This window comes from Balaenoptera acutorostrata, chromosome 21 (genome assembly GCF_949987535.1).
Source record: "Balaenoptera acutorostrata chromosome 21, mBalAcu1.1, whole genome shotgun sequence".
Taxonomy (NCBI): Eukaryota; Metazoa; Chordata; class Mammalia; order Artiodactyla; family Balaenopteridae; genus Balaenoptera; species Balaenoptera acutorostrata.
Genome location: NC_080084.1, coordinates 26,933,389 through 26,955,764, shown reverse-complemented (window position 1 = coordinate 26,955,764; position 22,376 = coordinate 26,933,389). Strand labels below are relative to the sequence as shown.

The 22,376-nt window shown below is 43.1% G+C and overlaps 1 protein-coding gene across 6 annotated transcripts in view; it reads left to right on the top strand.

Moving 5' to 3' along the window:
* STOX2 (storkhead box 2) overlaps positions 1 to 22,376 on the top strand; it is a 209,846-nt gene that overhangs the window by 47,274 nt on the left and 140,196 nt on the right. Inside the window, exons 1-2 of one of the 6 annotated variants that reach the window (XM_057537196.1) lie at positions 5,573 to 6,006; positions 12,558 to 12,616. The exons of 3 other annotated variants lie outside the window; for them this stretch is intronic. The gene's annotated coding sequence lies outside the window, so the exon portion shown is untranslated. Of the gene's footprint in view, positions 1 to 5,572; positions 6,007 to 12,557; positions 12,617 to 22,376 lie in introns of those variants that run through there. 2 more of the 6 variants (XM_057537198.1, XM_057537195.1) reach the window with 2 other exon arrangements.

The window sequence follows — 22,376 nt, the reverse complement described above, 5'->3', positions numbered from 1 at the left end:
CAAGTGGATTGAATTTTATTTGCTAGGAAATCAACAACCGTTTGGGGTTTCTAAGCAGAAGCATGATTAATCGGGAAGCACTTTTAAACAGAGGAGTTGCAAAGTCAAATGCCTGTAAAGACCAAGCAGGTAACTAGCAAAGTGGAGAGGATGTGGCAGGGAGGCTGTCTTTTCTAGGGGGTTGTGGCTGTTCAGTGCTTTAGGAGTGCAGCCTCTCACTGTTTACTGTTCTCTTGTGCATATATGCTTTGTTGTCCCAAATTACATTTTGATACCATTGACATAGATTGGTAATTATTGTTTTATATAGTTGCCTTTTAAATCACATAAAAAAGGAAATAAGTAAATATACATGAATATTGTCTTTTATATTTACCTATGTAGTTACCTTTGCTAGTGTTTTAATTTCTTCTTGTGTATCAAGCTATTGCTGGTGTCCTTTCATTTCCACATGAAGAGCTCCTTGTAGCATTTCTTGCAGGGCAGTCCCTGCCCTACTAGGGACAGACTCTCCCAGTTTTTTAAATAGGGGAGTGTCTTAATTTCTCTTTCATTTTTGAAGGATAGTTTTGCTGAATATAGAATTCTTAGTTGATAGTTTTTTTTTAAGCATTTAGAATGTCATCACATTGCCTGCCCTCCATGATTCCTGACAAGAAATCAACTGTTAAGCTTATGGTGACTCCCATGTATGTGACAAGTCTCTTATTTCTTGCTATTTTGGGGATTCTCTCTTCATTTTTCAGTACTTTGATTACAATGTGTCTCAACATGGATCTCTTTGAATTTATCGTACTTGGAGTTTGTTGAGGTTCTTGGATATACAGATTAAATGTTTTGGTCATTATTTCTTCATGTGTTCTTTCTGCCTTTTTCCTCTCCTCTCTTTTGGGGACTCCCGTTATGTGTATGTTGGTATTCTTGATGATATCCCATGGATCTCTTAGGTTATGTTCATTTTTTTTTTTTGTATTCTTATTTTTAGTCTGCTAAGACTGGGTAATCTCAATTAATGTATCTTCAAGTTCCCTGATTCTTCTCTCTGCTCAAATCTGATGTTGAACTCTTCAGTTCAATTATTGTACTTCTCAACTCCAGAATTTCTATTCGGTTTCATTTTACAAAATATCTGTTTATTGATATTCTCTGTTTGGTGAGACATGATTTTTATGGTTTCCTTTGGTTCTGTGCATACGGTTTCCTTTAGCTTTTTGAGCATATTTAAAATGATAGATTTAAAGTCTGTCTAGTTTAATATTGGGCTTAATATTAAGTTTAATGTTTGGGCTTCTTCAGAAACCATTTCTATTATTTTCTTTTTTCCCCCATATGTGGCCGTACTTTCTTGTGTCTTCACACGCCTTGTAATCTTGCTTTGGTTGAAGACTGGATGTTTTGAATACTGTATTGTGGCTACACTGGAAATCAGATTCCCCCTCCTTCTCAGGCCTTGTTACTCTTGATTTTTGTAGTTGCTGATCTTTGTTTAGTGATTTTTCTGAAACAATTTTGTGAAGCCTATATTCTTTGTCATATAAAGCCATTGATGTCTTTGGTTAGTGGAGTGTTCAGTTAGCAATTTTGACAGAGATTTCCTTAAACTTCTCAAACCAAAAAAAAAAAAAAAAAGAAAGAAAGAAAGGAAAAGAAAAGAAAAGAAAAAAGGAGGGGGAGGGGGAGGAGGAGGAGGAAGAAGAGGGGAGAGAGAGAAAAAAGAAAAAATTAAATAGCTAATAGCTAGTAGGCTGTGTGTGTTTGGAGCATGCCTTCAATACTCAGCCATGCCGTTTACAACTCTGCCCTAGTCTTCACTTCCTGCTTGCACAGAGCCTGAAAGTCAGTTTGAAATGCAACATTAGGACCTTCTCTGATCTTTTCTGCGGATATACCATGCATATGAACTTTTAGATTTCCAGGAACATGTAGGAGCTTTCAAAATTTTTATTTCCCAAAGTATCTCACTCTTACCAGGCTTTTTGGTACGTCTGTTGTTTGTCCCAAACAGTATCCTTTGCCCCAAGTGACAGCAGATAATTCATTTGCCTTTAAACATTTTTGACAAATGCCTCTTGGGTACTCACCTCTTCACTCAGGGGGAGTTCTGAATTAGATGAAATCAACGTAAGACCTTTGCATCTGTCCTTCAGGGAGTCACCAGGCAGGTCAAACATAACCATAATTATTTGAAAACAACGTCTGCTCTGATCCTTCCAGCACCAGTAACCCACACCAGGGAAGTGGGTTGTGTCTTCAAAACCACCATTGAGCTGGGTAAGGGGGCATGGGGCTAGGGAAGTTAAAATGCCACAAATCCCTCTTACTGATATTTAGCCACTTTTTTCTTGATTATGTGTTCCCCTGGTTGCTGTAAAGCTTTAGAGCAGATAAAGTTGATTCTGACAGTTTTTATTAGCTGTTTTGTGGAGGAACTGGCCCATGGAATTCCCTCCTCCACTGTTTTCACTGTTGTCACTCATGTACTTTAAAAATATTATATATATAAAACAAAACATGTGTGTGAGCTAAGTGCCAATACCTTTGGTATAGAGCAAATTGGAGAGGAGAAAGATTGAATGAGGAGAAGGGAAAAGGAAACTGGGGGGATATTGACCAACCCAACCTCAGGCACCAAACACAGCACAGTCTTCCTAGAAAGTTATGCAGTCCATGTGTCTGTTCTATTAGAGGAACAGAGTTTGGTTGCCTGTAATAGAAACTTGGCTAATACTGGGTCAAACAGATAGGAATTTATTTGAATCACATAACGAGAAACCTGGGATGGATAGGCAAGGGCTAGGGAAGTAACCCAATGATGCTGTCAAGAACACAGGCCCTCTTGGTCTTTCTCTTCACTGTCATTAGAATATTGGCTTGCACATCCTCTGTTGTTGCCTTTTGATCTCAAGATGGCTACTGCAGCTCCAGATATCTCCTGTGCATTCAAGGCAGAGAATTGGCACGAGCCCTTTTCCTGGTGTTTTTGTTTGTTTGTTTGGTTGGTTGGTTTTAAGTTGGGACAGAAAGCTGTCCTCAGAAGATGTCTTATGTTTAATTAGCCATGAATAGGTCACATGCATATTCCTTTCAGTCACTGGCCAAATTGCCATGACAAGGTATGATTCTTTCCTTAGGGCTGAGGAAGGGCCTGTGCTTCAAGAGCTCAAAGGATCAGGGTTCTGTAAGCCAGGAAGAAAGAGGGAGGGTAGCTGTCAGGTAGGCAATGGACAGTGGTGGCCATGGGCAGAAACTAGGAGGGGTGGCAGATAATGGTGGGAGGTGGCTGCTTGGAAGGTCCATACTGGAGCAAGCTGTCATCTTTACTGGGGGAGCAAGGGGGCTAGAAATGAAGATCAGGAAAACAAAATGTCCAAATAGTTATTTAATGGGGGTGAAACCAGAAGGGTCGACTCAGCCGAAGAAAGCCGAAGCCCGTGGCATTTCCAAAGCTGGAACAGGGGCCCGGAGCCCGCGTCAGGGCCCAGATGGAGCAAATAGAATTCTGTTGAGTGCCTTGTTTCTGGCTCTGGTTTTCGCCTGGTGGGAGTTTACGTTACATTTAGAGCTGGCAAGCAGTTTCTGGCAGGTGTGGCAATCTCCGGGCCCTTAGACAACCAGTCAACTCTGGGTATAAACACAGTGTGCCGGGGCTAGCAGATTCCAGCATTGAACTGGAGATTGGGGAAGGGTTTTTCGGGGCCAACTTGGGAAACTGGCAAGAGTCCCAAACTCAGGAGGAGCCAGACTTACTGGGCACTTACCAGGACGAGAGCTTGGGAGCAAAGCTTAGGGGTGAAGCCCTGTTATTTGAGGGAGTGGAGGCAGGCTGGGGTTAGGGAACTAGGAGCCCTTTGATTAAAGCTGGGACTTTAGAGAGGGACTGGCAACCAGCGCTACCTGATGTAAGACCCCAGGGTGGAGCTGGCTCGGGTTAAATGCAAGGTCTCACATCTCAGGGTGCGATTGGGGTGGGAATTGAAGATTTGGCTGAGGCTACTGCAGACAGGGATCAAGTGGTCCCACTTGGGGAGGGAGAAGAAAAGATGTAGCTTCATAGAGGATAGATACAAGAAGTATTTTGGAGATAGCACTTATGGGACTTGGCAAGAGGAAGACACGTTGGCGTTTGAGCCTTGGTGGCTGGCTTTATCAAAAATATGGAATGTCAAAGCAGCAATCATTTTTGATGCTAAAACCCCTTGAGGTAGGGACATTAGAAATTGATTATGTGAGACTGGGCTTGGGAGAGAGAGTACATCTGAAATAAAGGCTGGAGTCATCCACATCAAGGTAGTGATGGAATTGAGACAGGATAGGAGAGGGCATGGAGAAGGAGTTCAGCTTCTATGACATGAGGAGAAATCATTTCCTCAAATGGTTGTCTTTGTTTCCTATTTATTTGATTTCCCCATGAATTCTTTTTCCAGATCTCTCATATTTCCGGTTGATTCTTCTTTCTTAATTTTTTCAGTTATACCCAATTTTCCCAGATATCTACATTTTCTTATGCCTAAAAGGCTTATTTAAATTCTTCAAGGATTAAAAAAAAAATCAGAGGATACCAACTTTCCCATCCCTCAGACAAGGATTTGTGTTTATTCTTTATGATTTCCCTTAATAGTAATTGTTATTTATGGATAACTCCCAAGATTCTTTAATGATAGTTCTTTAAAAAATGGCCAAAGAAGAATGTGTTGCTGCTTTCTCCTTCATTCTGTAATCATGCAGCAAATGGGAGGAAGGGAGATGCACTCTTATCACACCCATATCAAAATACTTCTATAGCTTCAACCTTCTGACCACACCCTGTAGCTTGGAAGGAGTGTTCCTTTAAGCCATGAAGGATTCTTTTTTCTGTACTAAGTTAGAGGTGGGATTTTCAAGATTTATATTAATAAGGAAAAAGAAAAATAATTAAAATCAATATCATAAAATAGATGGTTTCATAAGTTGGTGTAAGAGTGCCTAAGTACAAGCAATACATAGGAGAAAGGTGTATGGTCTCAACAGTCAGAATGGCTAAATCTTTATTTGAACCTGTGATTTTGGGGGCAGAGGTGTCCACTAGTTTTTCAAACACACACGGCAAATGTAAAGAACTTTCCAGAACTGAAGTCAAAGCTATGGGTAAGGTAACCAAGTGTTGATGAGATCAGGACACTTTTGAGAGCAAAAGTCAGTGTTGGGAATAATTACACACCGGAACTGTTCGGCACAAAAAATAGGACTTATGGTCACCTGAGTTCTAGACCTCAATAGTTTGTTCACAGGTCACATAATTTAAGGTGCAATGAAATGAAAGTCAGGCATTTCCTCCTGTTCTGGCCTCTAAGTTGAAGTGCTGTTTCGTTATGTAAAATACAGGTGGTTCAAGGGCCTGGAAATGCCAAAATGAGATTGTCATAGTCGTTAGGCTTTTCCTGTTGCCTTTCAAGTCAAGGTGATGGTGTTTGGAGACCATGCTGAGTGGATTCAGGGCCCAGCCCTGTAGGTACTTAATGACTTCAGTGTGGGCTTTTAATCTGCCCAAGTGTTATCTTACTTGCCCAGACAAGCCTTCCCCATTCTAGGAGAGTGTGGGAAAATTAACACTGCCAGAGAGACCGGGGAAGGAAAGAAATGTCTGAAGCTAGTAATGAATTGCATTAGTATTTATTTTAATGCAATCTGGAAACGTACAGCTTGAAGTCTCTGTGCTGTTTAAGGAGAGACCAGCACCCTTCCATGGAGGTAAAAAAAGAAAAAGAGGATTGAAAAATATACAGAGCATGGCAATCTTTACTGCTGGAGCTAGCTCTCAGGAAACCTGAAGTGCTGAATGTAATAAAATGTTGACAGCAGTTTCACTTAACATGCGGGAACTCTGGACCAGAACGACATCTTTGGCACCAAAGGAAATCAGGAGAATAAAAGCAGTCGTCAGGATTTGAAGTAAAGCCACAGATTATTACCATCTGTACATTTTCCAGACCCCGTGCAAAACCAGAAAGCCAGGACCCAGACCGGAGAGTAAGTATATTGAACTCTGGGGTATGTTGTTACAGGGAAGGAACTCAGAAATTGGTCTGAATTTTAAGTACAATGCTTCATAAAATCTGACAATTTTTTTTTTGTCTGGTGACCGTGTCCTAATAATTCATTTGTGGAAAATCTGGAACATCAGGAGGAGTTATTTGTGTGTTTCTTGTGGGAGCTACCATTGTTATAAACCTTTATTATACCAGGCCTTCGTACTTTCATGGTTTCTCTGTAAATGTAGCGTTATTTGTAAATTGCTCTCCAATTTCAGATTGTTCTTATACAGTGTGTTTTCGTGTTCTTTCCAGAAACTTGTGGAAAGATCATCATGGGACACATTTCAGTGTTTGGATAAATGATTGGTTCATCACTGTCACATATCACTTAGCTAGTATTTTTCTGTTTTTTATCCAAAAGAAGGTACTTTCAGATGAGCCTGCATTAAACATCTTTAGATTAATTTTCTGCCTCATGTTGACTGACATTATAATTTGAGCCAACAGCTACCTTCCCTACAGTTGAGACTTGTATAGAGACTAAGCATAAAACACAAAACTTTTAGACTGTGTGTGCTTTAATCAGGGCTGATGTTTGTTCAGAGATCTTAGACCTCAACTTGTAAACGCTAGCCCTTGAAAAGCTAGATTCACTGAGGGGGGCTGGGGATGGGAGTGGGAAGAGGGGAGATGAGCTTATTCTTTTTCTATAAAAAGAGAATGTATATTTTAAAATAACAAGTAGTGAATAAGAGAGGCCAGCGTATCTAAAATGTTTACATAAAAGAGTTAAATCCTATGGCAATGGGACCATTAGGTAAACTATTTGACATCTCATTGAGAAATAGAAACTTTCTTATAAATGGGTTTGATATAAAGCTCTGAGAATAAAATTTAATGGGATGGTTTTAACTTGGAAATAGCAATTAATGACAGATTGCAGAAGTCAGCCAATTAATTGTCACTTAGTGCTTTTCTATCCAACACATATGAAAGATTGTTTATAAACAGGGAATATTTTTTTTAATGTGCATACGAATTTCGTATAATACTTGGCAGCTCTTGGCTAGTTTGGCAGCATTAAAATCTTAGCTCTTAGACTAGTCTTCTGGATATGAAATGTTCCATGGATAGATTTGTTCTTTCCTTGCAAGCCTGTAAATCTTAATGTTTAGCAAGACATTCTTCTCTGCAATGTTTTTCTTCAGTCAACTTAAATTCTCAGCATAATTTAATATGAAGTGTTTGGCCAAATTAAAATGAGGGAAGGGTCCCACACCTGTTGAACCCTAGGTTAGCAAGTACGTTGAATCACACACATTGTGCTTAATTCTGAAAACTACTCTTCCCAATGTTCATTTTGTAATTAAGGTGTGTATATGAGTCTCTCTTACTGCAGGGTGTGCTTTCGTGTTAGGACAGCCCAATCCATTTCTTTAATTAATGATGCAGATTCTTAGTTCATAGACCAGTCTCAGGGGAGTAATTTAACATATGTGAAAGGGCTCATGAAGCTTTCTGGACTCTTGGGTCCTATTTGATAGATTATTGCTTCAATATACTAAATGGACCCCAGTGTTCTAAAAACAGTCATATAATTTCCACATGTTCATTTTTTCTTGCTGGAAGGTGTAACTTACAGCAAGAGTAGCTTAGAAATCCAAGCTTATTCTTGAAGAAAAACTAATAGGCATGTTTAGCAAACTTTTTAAAATATCTCAGTGTGCGAAAATCTTCAGTGAAGTTTATGAATATGTTTCTAACATGTTTTTAAATGTCTGTGTAAGCATCTTAAAGCTTAAGAGAAGAAGTGCTAAATTGGCATAGTTGATTTCCCCTCTTGCAAAATACTTGTGAGCAGCAAGGTCATATTCAGCAGAAGATATAGTTGGAATGACGGGTTGAGGAATGTTAATGATTTGTCTGGAGGTGCGCGAGTGTGTGCGAGCCCTTCTCGTCCATCCTGGCTTCTTCTTTTTTTTTTTTAATATTTATTTATTTATTTATTTGGCTGCGTCAGGAATTAGTTGCGGCATGCGGGCTCTTCCATGTGGCGTGTGGGCTTAGTTGCCCGGTGGCATGTGGGATCTTAGTTCCCCGACCAGGCATCGAACCTGCGTTCCTTGCATTGGAAGGTGTATTCTTAACCACTGGACCACCAGGGAAGTCCCCGTCCTGCCTTCTTTTTGAAGTGACAGTTGGCATTTTAGCTGCTTAGTGATGCCAGCTCGATAGGAATCTTGAGTTCATCACGCAAATTCTGGGACCGCTCGGGTCCCAGCTGCTCCAATGTGGGTCAGGAGCAGGGCAAGCCTCGCCGAAGCTGGCAGCTGCCTTGGCAGGTCTGTTCTGAGTCAGCTTCCCGTCTAGAGTTTCATTCCTGGCCTGGCTGGGGGCTCCCTGATTGGTTTGCGTGGAGTCTTGCTGCAGGGTTGTACCTCTCACGGAAACGTGCTAGGTGTGCACCCTGGGACCCAAGCAGGCCAGCCCTAGGAGATCCGTCTCCAACCAAACCAAGGGGCCACCCAGGGATCTGCCTCCCTGGAAGCCGCCGTGACTCTCAGCCACTTGTCCCCGGCTGACTCGCAGCGAATGGCAGGGTGGTCCAGAATCATAAAAATGTCATCTTGCAAGTAGCTGGCAAGGACCCTGGGGCATGGTAACGCCCTTGCCTAAGATAATGGGGGTGTTTTGCTCTTAGGGAAAAAGGGGAGGAAGGTGTCACGTTGCTACTTTAAAAATAGTTTTTTTTGCAGTGGTGTCTGTTGAAAAGTTACCGCATATGTATTCATGTCATGTCGGTAGCTCTATTCTCTTTGGCACTTATCCTACGGGATTTAAGCCGTCGACTACCAACTCTCATGGAGAATTTGCTATGGAAAGTCCTGAAGGTTTGGTCCGTGCCATCTAAATGGGGAGAGAAGGCACACGAACAGCAGTGAATAATATGAGTGTATAATCAGAGCCAAGCTGTGTGGTGCTGGCCCGAGTGCTGCAGGGGTTCAGAGGACAGAGCCGCAGCCAGCCTTCCTCGTCCGTCTCAGCGGTCATCCTCCTGCCTCCTGCGAGGTCGTCCCAGCCCAGCCAGCTCCCGCTGCAGCCTGGACCCTTTGCTTCCCGAGTACTAACATGTCAGGATCCCGCCTCTGTGAGTCTGAAGTCCTGCCCTGACTCAGCTGCTCCTTGAGCTCTGTTCTTTTACCTCTGCACCACACTACCTAAAAGACTGTGGTGCTTTCGTTTGTTCTTTTGTCTTTGTGAAATTATCCTCCCCCGAATCACCAGTAACCTTGGGATGGATGAACTTTTTTCCAGCCCTGCTTCTCTGGCTCTCAGACACGGCGGTTGTTGTTGGTCTCCTTTTCTCTTTTGCTCATCTTGCTCTCTGGAAAGCCGCTTTGTTTCTGTTTGGCATCCATTCTGCATCCGTTTGACTGGCAGAACTGCTCCCGCCCACACTTAGGTGAGAATTTCCCAAGTTTCAGGCCCGCCTGTCTCCCTGTTTTCGCCGTCGGATTTGTCCACTCACCTCCTTGAGCTGTCACTGTAGAGGACTCGCTCATCCACTTCTCCAACATGTATTAAGTGCCTCGGCACCAGGCGTGCGTCTAGGCATTGAGGGCGGCACGGTGACACGACAGGTGGGTGCCCGCCTCCTGGAGCCTGTGGTCCAGGGAGGAGGAGAGACAGGTACCTAGCTCACGTCAGTACAGTCGGGAAGCCAGCCCGTGGGGAGGCATACTGGTCCTACGAGAACCCCTGGGGGCACCTGACCTGACCCGGAGCCCTAACCTCTCTCTTGAACTGCAGGCTCTCCTGGGTGACCTGTCGCCACCTCAAACACACCGTGTCTAAGAGGAAAGGATCTTTTCCTCCAAGTTATGTGCCCCCCATACTGTTCTGTTTCTGGCAAGGGGACCAGCTCGTCCCCCACCTACTTAGGCTGGAAACCTGGGCATCACACAGATTTCTGATTGCCCTTCAGTTCCTCACCCAGTCTCTCACCCGCTTCTGTCAGCAACTCCTCCGTAATCGCTCTCAATTCTGCTCCCTACTTTCTATTCCCACTGCCGCTGCCAGCGGCCAAATCCTCACCACTGCCTTTCTGCCCTCTTTCATATTTATAAATGGGCCATTTACTGATTCAGAGGAGGTTTACCAAAATTACCCAAGTAGTTCATGTTCATGGTGGAAACATTTTAGAAAATACAGAAAAACAAAGAGAACGAAGGAAAGAAAGAAGGAAAAGTCACGTTTCACCACTCAGATAACATTCCTATTAAAGCTCTGATATTTAACCTCCTAAACTTTTCTCCACGGTATCCACATATCAAAATATTCTCGTATGTAAAACTGTGAAAAATATCTTACAAACTGTGATTCTATTCTCTGTTTTGTTTTGGAGCCTACTTTTTTTTGGTATTTATATATGTTCGTTCTCCGACGTCTGTAAATATAATTATTTGTAATAATTTTTCATGGCTGAAATAATTTGTACTTTAATCTGTACACCATTTCAATCACTGGTACACCACTGCTAGGTCATCTTCTTAAAACATTTTTCAGTCTTGCTATTCTTCCGTGCAGAAAACCATCAGTGGCTTCCTATTGCCTGCACACACATACACAAACACACACACACACACACCTTCCTCTTTATATAGGGCGGTTTTTCTGACTTTCTTCGTCTTCAGTATTCCTTCCCTCATCAGGAATAAGATTAAACCACATTTTGGTGGTTATCATACAAGAACCCCTTATATGGTACATCTTGCAGGACGGAGGGACCTCCAGAATGATGGAGGGACGGTCATTGGCATGTCCCCAGCACTCGCTCAGCACCTTGCTTCTCCCCCCGTCCATTCTCTCTTTTCCTTCACTGCTGTCCAGTGTCCTGGGGCTACCGATGTGACCAAGGCCCCTCCGGGCCCCAGCTCCTGTGCAGTGAGAGTGGGAGACAGCTGTGTCAACACACGGATGCAATAGGGCAGGACCATGGTACCACGGCGGCAAAGGGCTCTGATGGGGTGACTTCAGAGCTAGTCTTTTTTTTTTAATTTTATTTATTTATTTATTTATTTTTTGGCTGTGTTGGGTCTTCGTTTCTGTGCGAGGGCTTTCTCCAGTTGCGGCGAGCGGGGGCCGCTCTTCATCGCGGTGCGCGGGCCTCTCACTATCGCGGCCTCTCTTGTTGTGGAGCACAGGCTCCAGACGCGCAGGCTCAGTAATTGTGGCTCACGGGCCCAGTTGCTCCGCGGCATGTGGGATCCTCCCAGACCAGAGCTCGAACCCGTGTCCCCTGCATTGGCAGGCGGACTCTCAACCACTGCACCACCAGGGAAGCCCCAGAGCTAGTCTTGAAGTGCGCCAGGAACTTACCAAGTTAAGCTGGTGATCAAAGAGGATGGGGGAGAGAAGTCTGCAAAATGGGGCGCCATGGGCAGCCCTTGGAAGGAAGGTGGGGAGCCGGAGTACGGGTGTGGGTATGGCCGTGGTGAAAAAGAGGTGGCAGGTCCAGGCGGGGAAGGGCCTCTGCAGGGAGCTCTCAATCCACCCAGACAGTCTTCATCAGGCCAATTAAATGGTGAAGCACAGAGAAGCAGCCTGGCCCTTGCTCCCCAGGAAGTCATGATAGAAACCAAGATCAAGTTCTGTGTTTTTATGATTTTGATATTATAAGTCAAATCTGGAAACCCAGATGTTACTGGGCAATCCAGCTTATTTTATTGAACTGACTGGATTTGTTTTTTTCTAGGCTAGCAAGAGACTAGAAAGCCTTTATGATGTCTAAGACTTCCTTTTCTTCGCCTCAATATTTCTTTTATTAGGATTAGTTCATGTCAGTTTTATTCACTCATATAAAGGCAGTTTAGAGTGTGTGTGTGTGTGTTTACACATTTGTCAACACATTAAAGCTAGGCAAAACTATAACTATACCTCTTTGGGGAAGAAGCGAAAACCCTTTTTGCTGTTCAAAGGTAACACATAATTCTACAATTAGATACCTGTGTTTTTAAAATCACATCCCTTTTTGCTGATGTCTGTACCCATTTTGTATTTAGTTCACTGTGAATTTTTAACTCAAAGAAAATAACTCACTCCAGCTTTTGAATAAGGAGACAAGGAATTATTCAAGCTTCACAAATAGAATCACAGTGTTTTAAATTGTGAGGGATTTTCCATTTGGTCCAACCTCTTCATTTTACAGAAAAGGAAATTGAGGCCGTCGTAGGTGAAGCAATTTGCCCAATATGATGCAGCTAATCAGCAGCTCAGCCAAAATCAGAATCCAGGATTTCTGGCTTCCAAGTCCTATGACCTTTCCTTTGCCCAATGCCTCCATCTTACTTAAAAAAAAAAAAGGAAAGGAAAAAAAAAAAAGAAATGGAGAATTGAGCTGACACATTGCTTTAATTCTCCTGCCTCTTTACAGAGTGTGAAAAATCCTGATGTACTTTAAAAGAAACATTTAAAAATGTATCCGGACTTGTAAAGAAGATCAGGAATATTTGTGATATGCTAATTAGAACGTATCTCATTATGCAGGAAACAGGAAACTTGGCAGAGGGGGATGCTTTTCAGAGTAACTTAAGAAAACTTCAAAGGTAGGACAAAAGAGTGTTCTTTTTACTTATTTGATAATGTGTGGCTGCCATCAAATTTCTGATAGGGTCTGACACCTTTATAATAAGCCCCATAGAAACTGGGGGATCTGTCAGACACATGGAAGGAAAAGTAAACAATTTCATTTCCATCTGAGTTTCCTCAGATGTAAGTGAGGGCCTTTCCCGCAGGGCTCACCTGCCAGGCTTCTTCCTGTAGAGACTTGTCTGTGCTACCATTAGTCATTTGCCGAGGGATTATATTTTGGCAGCCACGCTAATCACTCCAAGGTGACCCACTAGTTGGAGAAACAGATCCTTCTCCGTTGTTACGGAACACGAATCCAATGATGCGAGTCGTTGTTTGGGGGAAAAAACGACCAAAGCGTATTTTCTCCCCAGGCCGCCAATTTCCCCAGATCTCTCCTAACTAGAAGCACCGTTTCTTCCAAAGAAGTTCTAAGTGCCATGAGGAGAAACACCAGAACTTGGTCAGATTTCAAGTTCAGGAGTAGACCTGAGCTCCCGGATGAGAGAAGAAGCTGCCCCCCACTCCTGGGGAGTCCAGAGAACCCCCCCCCCATGGAAGTGGGTCATCCTGTCACCTTGGCAGGGCCTCACCCTGCTGCTCTGGGGCAAACAGTGCCCCTCCTGCCCACTGTCTGCCGGTGCACCCGACTAGACCATTTCTGGTGTGTTTGATGCAAAGGTGAAGTTGGCCTGGCTGTGAAGTTCATAGGTACCCGAGAAGGTGAGGGGGAAGGAGAGTACTCAGCTACTCTTGGCCTGTGACAGCCTCTAGGTAGAAAAGGTCCCGGGGAAAGATAAGGACACCTCAAGATACCAGTCCTGATTTTAGAAGTGTCTTCCAAGCAGGGTTTAGTAGAACACATGTGAATTTTACAATTCGAACAAACTGGTTTGGGATCCCAGTTTTGCTCGCTGCCTGTGTGACCATGAACAAGTTACTCATTCTCTCTCTGCACCTCAGTTTCTTCATCTGTAAAGTGAGTCGTGGTGATTACTTGAGGGTTTTTTTTTTTCTGAGGCTTTGATGCGATGACATAGATGAAGTGCCTAGCAGATTGTAGGGCTCCTTGTGGGCCCTCAAAAATAGGGACAATTATCAGTATTCCTGTATTCATGATGATATAAACACCAATACGTCAAAAAACAGTTTAAATCAAGACCCCAAAGAGAGCCAGAATATAAACTGGCAGCTCGAGGAATTATCACAAAGTGGAGACATACTCAGGGAACGACCAACCAGGTGAAAGCGAGAATGTCAGCAGTGTCCCAGAGGCCTCCTCCTCCCTCCCCATCTGCCTGACTCCCCCTTCCCTTCTGGCCCAGTGGCCGCTTCCCTAAGCTTCTAACACTCAACAGATATTCAGGGAGAGTCTCCTGGATTCTGGGCACTAAGCCACGGTGGACAAGGTAGACAGGGTTCTTGTCCTCAGGGAGCTTACACTCTAGAGACAGGAGCCAGACAGCAAAAAGATACACGAATAAATTAATGTGATGTTTTCTGATACTGCAAAGTGTTGTGAAGAAAAGAAGACAGGTTAAGGGGCTGGAGAACGGCCACCAGAGGATCCTTCTGAAAGGGGGGGGGGTCAGGGAAGGCCCTTCCTGACGTTTGGGAAGACCTGGGGAGGAGTAGCCCCCACGGAGGGAGAAGCCTGGGGTCTGGAGGATGTCTGAAGAGCAGGAAGAAGGCCAGCGTGGAATGAGAAAGCGGTCCTTGAGGAGGCAGAGTCCACGTCATGAGGGCCTGATAGACTACGGGAGGGAATTGGGTTTTGTTCTAACTGAAATGGGTCTTAGGGTCCACTGTCGTCAGTGCCGTGAAATGAAGCGTGGATTGCTTCCACGCTGTCCCCCCAACACCATCTTGCTGAACGCTGGGTAACGCGTTCTACCTTTGTAAAGCACGTTCACATGTAGGGTCTCCTTTGAGCCTCATGACCACCGTGTAAGGTCCACCAAAAGGTCTGATCATGTCCTGTGATCGAAACTGTGAGGTCTTAAGCCTTGTTGCAGAACTCCTTACCGCACAAGGAGCACAGCCATCTTCCTATTTGCATTGGTAATGTCGTAATGGCTCAGAATCTTCCTGCCTAAGAATCCAATTAACTCCTGCAGGGGCCAGGTGCTCTCGTGTCTCCCAAAAGGTTATCTGTGGAACATCAATCACAGACAGTGCTCATGAAAGAAGGGGTCCCTGTCGAGTAAATGTGGACATGGGGCACAGTGCCCCCTCCCCCGGAGAGTCCTAATGTAAAATGTTGTAAAGGCTCTGAGAAGTTCTGCAGTAATGAAATACTTTAACCCAGCCATTTCCCACCCCAGGCCACAGAACCGCTTTTTATACGCAGCATCCGTTGACATCTGGGTCAGTTCTCCGAATGCCTTTTGGAAAATACCAGCCCGAAGAGTTGCTATTTAGTGTTTACTAAATGGTCTCTTGAAAGAGTTCAATTATTTCGTGAGCCTAAAACTCCTCTCTATGTGAAAGGATTAGAAACCACATTCGTAAAGCACTTCCATATGCTTAGCACGAAGAACCTGGACAAACGGAGATCCGAAGTGTTGAAAACCATAAATCCACTCCTGTTTTGAACACTCCTGTTAATTACTTTGTCCTCTGAACGCACAGCATTTCCATTACTATGGTGCTGTGATGGGCTTGTACTTCTGGATACTAGGATGTCAAAGCCGGAACCAGTCTTATCTGGTTTAAGAGATAAATGTTCTGAACCACACATGGCTTTGATTTTGGATTATTATCTACGAGGATGTATACGTACATAGAAAAGAGTCCATTTATAGATCCCTTGCAATCTTCTCTACCTGTTGCCATACAGATTCCTCTTCTTTTAATTTTTTTCTTGCTCTTACCTAGGGATTTACACAACTATATCTGAAGTTGCAGGAGATGTTTTTGATAGATGTTCACAGAAACCTTCCTGAATTCTGGCAGAGTTTGTGGGAAAGTGCCTGATTCACCTCTAGATTCAACTTTATAATTCCTCACAGATTTCCATGTCTGCTAACACTTGTGTTTCTCCCCATTTCCTAGCTCAAGCTCCATCTGTGTTGTCTTCTTCATTTTCTTAACTCTGTGGTCCACACTTTTTAAAAATGTTACTTTATTTTAATACTCTGCCTGGAGTTCAGCACTTCTTAAATTAGGTTCTCAAAACAAAAAATTTTGAAATATGAAGAAACACAGAGGTAAATGGGGCTGTTTACTGCAGGACTTCTCAGTGCCTTTAATATTCTAATACACATTGTTAATCTCCAGAAGGGAGATAGAACAGTATTTAACTAACTTATTTAACTACTGAACCTCTACCTCAACCCCTTTAATAGCATCTTGTAAGAATGTTATTCTGCAAATCCCTCTTTGCATCAAATCCAAACCTCTCGACCTATATTTTCCTTAACCATTTCTCCAGCATTATGTCCCATTACCCCTTTGATTATCTGTCCCAGTAAACCAATTGTTTTATAATCCTCTTGAAAAACGTTGCATTTCCCTGGGTTTAATCTCTTCTCATGATATTCTGTCTGTCTTCCCCGTGGATCCAATGATCTTTCCTAGCAAATCTGGAATGCTTTATTTTCTTTCTTCTGCACCTATATCAAAGATCAGAGTTCTTCAAATCCCAGCTCCTCTGGGAAGACTTTACTGACCAAACAATCCACTAAGAATCTCTCTTGGAGCTCTTATGATCTGTACCGCACCTTTAGCCAGTACAGGCTTTCCTTGGAGATATTGCAAGTTCGGTTCCAAATATTGCAATAAGGCGAGTCACAGGAATTTTTTGGTTTCCCAGTGCATGTGAAAGTAATGTTTACACTATACTGTAGTCTATTAAGTGTGCAATAGCATTGTGTCTAAAAAACAATGTCCATACCTTCGTTGAAAAATACCTTATTGTTAAAAAATGCTGACCATCATCTGAGCCTTCAGCGAGTAATAATCATTTTGCAATAGTAGCATCAAAGATCACCATCACAAATATTAATAATGAAAGAGTTGGAAATATTGTGAGAATTACCAAAATGTGACACAGAGACGAGGTGAGCAAATACTGTTGGAAAAATGGCACTGATAGACTTGCTCGACACAGGGTTGCCGCAAACCTTCAATTTGTAAAACACGCAGTATCTGTGAAGGGCAAGAAAACGAGGCCTGCCTGTATTATGAATGTTTACTGACTTGTGGTTTATCACATATATGCTCTCTCTGCTCCTTGGGGCTAAAACCTGTGTGTGTGTGTGTGTGTGTGTGTGTGTGTGTGTGTGTGTGTAAAATCTCTCGCTGAGCTTTGCACACAGTGGAAACTCCATATCCAAAAGGATAGTTTGTATTTTGTTTAGAAGGCTGGTTATTCACCTCTCTTCCTGGATACTAGGAGTAGGATGGGGCAGGATTGTTGGGTTACCTACCTCTTGGTCAATGAGATGGGCAGAGGCTTTAGAAAAGGAACGAACAACTGCTGTAGAAATCACAACAAGCAAACATATTAAGCACATAGAAGGGTGAATACAAAGCACTGTTATTTTCCCTAAATGAGCTTGCAGTCTGCTGGGGAGATATACACAATTTAATAAAAAGACCATGCTAGTTGTACCCAAAATCATGATAGGAATATAGAATTGAGGATGGTTAATGTAGGGTGGCATGGGGGGCTATAGGAAGGCAGATACAAGGCACGTAAGGGATGCGAAGAACAAGAGTCACCAAAGAAGAAATAGTGATTTAGGCTAAGAAGAAAGGCGAATTACGAATTCGGAAGGCAGAGAGGAGAGAAAGGAAATTCCAAGCAGAGGGAAAAAATCCTGTAACTGACGCCTAGAAACAAGAAACCTTGGTGTGTAGGCTGCATGGGGAGACATTGTGGAGACCAAGGTGGGGTTTGGGGGAGTCCTGTTGTGAAGGCTTTGAACCACATGGGCACGGAACGGCCATTGGAACAAAGTTTAAACTGGGGAGCGATGCGATCACTTTGGGAAAAATGGAGGTCGAAGCTGACTGCAGATGAGAAAAATGAGATTACCACGGGTCCAGCTTTCTTTATTATTCCCAGCAGACCTGGGTGCTGTATCAGGAGTCGAGAAAACTTGCAGCCTAGTTGTGGGGAGAGAAAGATGTGCGTGCAGGGGACCATTTCAGCTCCTCGTGGGTGGTGCAGGTGCCTTCAGCTCCCCACCCACCTTCCAGGGGCCACACCTCAGCTCGCTCTTTGATAACAAGAGCTCAGCCCCTTCAAGAAGATGAGCTGGCCCTGAACTTGAACACCTGATTGCCGATTCCCCTCGCGGTCTCTCTCTCTCCAGTGTCTCTAACTGGCAGCCTCCAAGATATCATATTACACCGAGTGAGGAAAGAATGTTCTCCACGGTGAACCTGCTCTGACACTCTTAAGATCCTGTTCCCCCTGGTGTTCTGAGTGGGATGGTTCAGACTTCAGAGCTTCCAGGCATGGTTTAAGAGCCATCTGTTTTAATCAGGCATGTTGTATGATTTATGGAGAGAAAGATGATGTCGGGGGAGGGGGCTGGTATATATGATACCCTCCTAATTAGACCCGAGTTATTGTCTAAGTGCAGGGGCCCAGGCAATGATGTGTTTGTATTTTTTAAAAAATATTTATTTATTTATTTGTTTGTTTATTTATTTTGGCTGCACCGGGTCTTAGTTGCGGCATGCATGTGGGATCTAGTTCCCCGACCGGGGATCGAACCCAGGCCCCCTGCATTGGGAGCGCAGAGTCTTACCCACTGGACCACCATTGTTGCTTTTCGTTTAACTGCTCTTTCGCTTAAAGTTTCAAAGCACCTTGCTAGTGTTTCTAAAACAGCAACAATTTGTATTCTGGGAACTCTCAGGCTTTTGCTTTTTTTACATAAAAACTACTGGGTCGTCCTTACAGTATTTATTTTATGCCTATACCACCTCCCTTCAAGATAAAAATAGTTAACAGTTTCATAACACTTACTAATGCTCTATATGCCAGACATATATCAATACAAACTCATCTAATTCTCCTAGTAAAGCCCTGAAGTAGACCCTGGTGTTCTTATCCCCAGAGCGTAGATGAGGGAACTGAAAGAGAGAGAGGTCACGGTGATAGGAATGGTACAGCTGAGATTTGAACCCAGGCACCCAAGATCTGCAGTCTGTGCATGTAGACACTCCATCATATTACCTTTCCTCAGATAATTTTCACATTACTACAGTGTAGAAAGATGCTGCTAGTGCCATCTTTTTCTAAAAGAAAGATATATATGTATTTTAACTAATATTCCAGATAGGAATGATGCATTTCCCACTAAGTTTATCTCTTTCCTTCCCAAAAATCCTTGTGGAAAATACAAATGACATCAAAGGTTGCCAGGTGGACTTGTTTGTAGGATGTGGTACAGGAAGTGGAGTGACTTGGAAACTGGGGGAAGTGAGTTTCAGTTTTGGCATCGACTCAGATGAGCTCTGGGACCTTGTACATGTTACTGGACTTTTTTGACCCTGTTTCTTACGAGTACAAGGATTTCAGCTTTAAATTTGCAGGAAGCCATCACACAGGACAGTAAGAGAAAGCGTTTTGGCTGCAGGATCAAACCCTTGAGAGAGATGCAGGACCAGGGCTGGTTCCTCTCAGAATGACCCGACCTCACAGAACTTTGCTGGAAGTTGTGGAGTCACGAAGAGCAGGGACAGGACGATCTCCCAAAGAAATGTTACCTTTAGATTAGATTCACCTTTGTATTTTTTCTGGTGTGCTATTTGTCATTTTCATAGAATGATGGGTTTTTTCCAGATTATAAGCTACTACCGTTTGGAACTTTGTCACTGTTTCCTGTTAGCACAAGCATATGCATCGCTAACAGAGGAACAAAGGGTAAAGGAGCTTACATTTCTTCCCCCTGTTGTTAGTTTTGTCTATGAATCAGATTTAACCTGAGCCCAACATCTTGACAACACTTCAGGTGTGACTAGTGGCCTTTGTGCTCAATGGTGATAACGTTAGAGCAACTGCGAGTTTTGAATCAGATTGTTATTCTCATTCTGAATTTAATATCTGATTTGTAAGATTTCTCTTTGGTTTCTCATAGTGTTTTTTTTAATAGATCTTTATTGGAGTATAATTGCTTCACAATACTCTGTTAGTCTCTGTTGTACAACAAAGTGAATCAGCCATATGCATACATATATACCCATATCCCCTCCCTCTTGCGTCTCCCTCCCACCCTCCCTATCCCACCCCTCTAGGTCATCGCAAAGCACCAAGCTGATCTCCCTGTGCTATGCGGCTGCTTCCCACTAGCTAACTATTTTACATTCGGTAGTGTATATATGTCGATGCTACTCTCACTTCGCCCCAGCTTCCCCCTCCCACCCCATGTCCTCAAGTCCATTCTCTATGTCTACGTCTTTATTCCTGCCCTGCCACTAGGTTAATCAGTACCTTTTTTTTTTTTTTTGATTCCATATATATGTGTTAGCATACGGTATTTGTTTTTCTCTTTTTGTATTGTTGAATGAAACATTTTCCTGTTCAAAAGGAGGTTGAGAATCTAACAGATTATTTGCACCAAGAAAGACATTATTTCATTCTATGGCATTTTGCACCTTTGGGATCCCCTTCTTATTGCTCTTTCTAAGTTTTACATTTAACTTTTCTTTAATATTATTGTACTTAAGAAATCTAGGAGTAGAGCAAAATTTAGGCACATGTAAACATTTAATCACCTGGGCCTTCTGGTTGTCAGTAGTAGAAATCTTTGAAGTTTGTTTTCTTATAACTCGTATATTTGGACTGCTGATTTGGTTGTAAATTAGACTTTATTGCAGTCTTGATCGACTGAGACTCTGCACTCACTTTAAAGGGTATAAAATATTAGCTCATGGATAGTTAGGGGCAGGTAATATAAGTCTACGTAAAGTATATGAAATGACCAGTGTATTTTATTTTGTAAATCATGATGTCTAGAGTTGAAGCAACTCGTCCTCACGTTTGCTATCTGTGGTACAAACTAGAGGAGAGAACGAAAAGCTATCTTTTGCTTCTAGCTCTTTTTTTCCATGAGCGGGGGCTATTTTATGTGTCAAGGAATCAGTGGCTAAACTTTCTGTCACTGTGTTTCAGTTCTACAGCTGCCTGTAAACAACTTTATCAATCTTAGAGTAAATCAAGGTAGGAATGTGTTCACTCCATACATATTCCAAAGGTGGGTCCCTCAAGTGTTTAGATAACAGTTTTTCTCTAAACCTCCCGTTTTAATTTCCAGATAGCACTTTTTTAGGAAATTCCACCAAAACTCTGATTGATTTGGAAACTCCCAGATTGCCTTTAAAACTTACCGAGACTGTTTACCGAGGGTTTAAAGAGTGATTTCAAAAATATGACATAGGAAGAGAGGGTGAAAGAATAGAACTTATTAAGCCCAAGAGCCCAAGGGCAGCATGGTGAAGGGTGGACATGCCTCTTCCTGGGCTGGGGGACTGAGGGCAGTGGTGCCAAGTGAGCTTTCAGAGAATAAGTCTAATTCCTTCTTGATCAGATCACCATTAAAAGCATAGAAAAAGGTCATAGTCTCTCAGAACAGTGGCCCATCCAGCCATGATCCTGCATTACAGTGGGACTGGCCATTACCTGTCCTTTGTCATCCCAAGAACAGATTTCCCTTTAGGAACTTGGGGTATGTTTCCCATCCAGGCTCTTGTCCCATATAGTTAATGCTTGGCTTGTGCCATTACTTTTGGTCCATTGATGTTCACTGAGCCCCTTTGCTGGTCCAGGTTCTGTGCTGAGCTCAGGAGATACAGAGGGAAATAGCTTCTCCTCTGGATATCTCACAGCCCCACAGAGGGTAATAGATAGGGATTTATCTATTACCCTCTGTGGGGTAAATAAGCAATTTATCACAAAGTGCCACGTGTCACTAGAGCGCCCACGGAGAGGTAGGGATGCAGAAGGAGAAGTCAGAGCTCCTTCAGCTTTTCATTCGTGTCGTTTGAAATTTGTAGGGAATGAAATTAATATGCCTCTCAAACACTGGAGTATATCCGATGTCTGGGATGTGGGTACTTGCTCGGCAAGTCTGTATTTACCCTAAATGCGTCTCTTTAGCATTATCTCCGTGACTGCAGCCTCTCAGTGGCATCTGGGGTGAAATGTTAAGAAAACATTTGGACATCAGGCCAATAAATCACAGAGACTATTTTGCTAGTCAAGTGTAGTGACATTTTTAGGGAAGACGCTAGAATCCCAGATAGCCATGGACGATCACTTCTTTAAGTCCTTCCTATACATATGGGTTGGTTAACAAAAGACAGATCTGAATCTTACTAGGGCGTCCGGGTGTGCTGGTGAGGTGGCAGAACCTTCTCCAAAGACGAATGTCCTCCCTGAGGTGAAGGGGGCCCAGGTGCACATGAAAAGCTTAGGGAAATAAGGAACTGATAATTAAACTAGAGGGAGGCGTGTCACAGCCGTGCTGTGGTCCTGATGGCTGAGAAGCACTCAGATGCTCAGTTTCTCTCCTGGATGCAGCAATGCTAGTCCTTTCCTCCAATTCAAGACCTTATGGAATGTAGCAAAACCTCAAAAGAGCAGAAATAAGGTGCCTGGCTTAACTGAATTTTCTGGTTTATTAAGAGTAAACCCTTTTGTTAAAGTAAACCCATTTATTAAAAGTAAGCCATTTTCCCCCCTTCTCTGCTCTTGGCCATGAAAATGTCTTTAATACA